Source organism: Myotis lucifugus, unplaced genomic scaffold, assembly GCF_000147115.1.
Source record: "Myotis lucifugus unplaced genomic scaffold, Myoluc2.0 scaffold_81, whole genome shotgun sequence".
In the NCBI taxonomy this organism is placed as follows: Eukaryota; Metazoa; Chordata; class Mammalia; order Chiroptera; family Vespertilionidae; genus Myotis; species Myotis lucifugus.
In genome coordinates this window covers 923,743-925,288 of record NW_005871129.1, presented here as the reverse complement: position 1 = coordinate 925,288, position 1,546 = coordinate 923,743, and positions in this window count along the sequence as shown.

The window sequence follows — 1,546 nt, the reverse complement described above, 5'->3', positions numbered from 1 at the left end:
AAACAGATCTTCCGAAGTCTTAAACAACCCAATCTGAGAAGGTGGCCATTGATTTACACACGCTATCATTTAAAAAATAAAAATGGGGGAATTTGCCGGAAGCCGGTCCATCCTTGCTGCTTGACACAGTCGCTGCAGGGAAGAAACATCTGCACAGCATATGTTTCAATGGACCTGGCATATATGGCATACTGTTCTTAGTATGTTTGCTCCCCTTCTTAGCGCTATGTGTTTTAACCAAGGTCACCTCTCCGAGAAAGGTTGTTTCCCCAGGTAGGGATTTTTTCCTGGAGTTAGGGATTAACAGGATTTAGGAAGGGAATAAAACCCCTTAACTAAGTGCCAGGCAGGTAATTAATCACTTCAACTACGAACAATCACGCTTAAACTACATAATCTTTACTTAGGATAATCTCCTTCAGTTACTTCCTTGTAGCTTAACAGAACAATAGAGTAGTGACTTTGGGATGGAGATAACAAATGCCCTAACCTTTGGAATAGAATGAGTAGGATTAAAATCAACTGATATAAATACAGATTTAATAGGAGAATAAAGAGAGAACCTCGCTATGCTGATCAACTGAAAGCTGTCTCTGTGTCATTCCTTCTTCGGTGACTCCATCCACACCTTTGGGAACCCCTGGACCTGCTGGGGCTGGACCCCAACAATTCTTGAAAGGTAATTATGTTGGATATAGAATTCTGAGTTAATAATATTTCTTCTTTCTAAACTTTAAAGATGTTGTTACACTACATTCTGACCTCCATGGTTTCTGATGAGATGTCCACAATCATTCAAATCATTGACCCCCTGTATGTGATGCATGATTTTTCTCTGTCTGTTTTAAAGATTTTGGTTTTATCTTTGGTTTTCAGCAGTTTGATTATGATGTGCCAAAGGCATAGTTTTCTCCATTTATCTTACTCAGATTTTGCTGTGCTTCTTGGAACTATAATTTATGTTTTCCTCCAAATGTGGGAAATTTTCAGCTAGTATTTCTTTAAATACTAGTACTTTTCCTGCTCCTTTTTCTTTTCTTTTTTTTCTTCTGGCACTTTTAGGCTTCTGAGGCTGTTTTACATGTCCCCAAGGGTCTGTTAATTCTATTCCATCTTTTCTCTCTCTCTCTTTTTCAAATTAGACATTTTTTATTCATCTCTCTTCAAGTTTACTGATTCCTGCCTTCCCCCATCATTTCCATTCTCATTCTCAGTTCATCCAGTGAATTTTTTCATTTTAGAAAGTGTGGTTTCCAGTTCTAAATTTTTGAAAAGTGTATCTTATCTTATTTTTTAAATATATTTTTATTGATTTCAGAGAGGAAGGAAGAGGGAGAGAGACATCGATGATGGGAGAGAATCATTAATTGGCTGCCTCCTGCACGCCCCCCACTGGAAATCGAGCCTGGAACCCAGGCATGTGCCTTGACTGGAATCAAACCTGGGACCCTTCAGTCCACAGGCTGATGCTCTATCCACTGAGCCAAACCGGCTAGGGCCAGTTCTAAATTTTTTATTTGTCATTTTAAGTGTATGACTCAGTGGT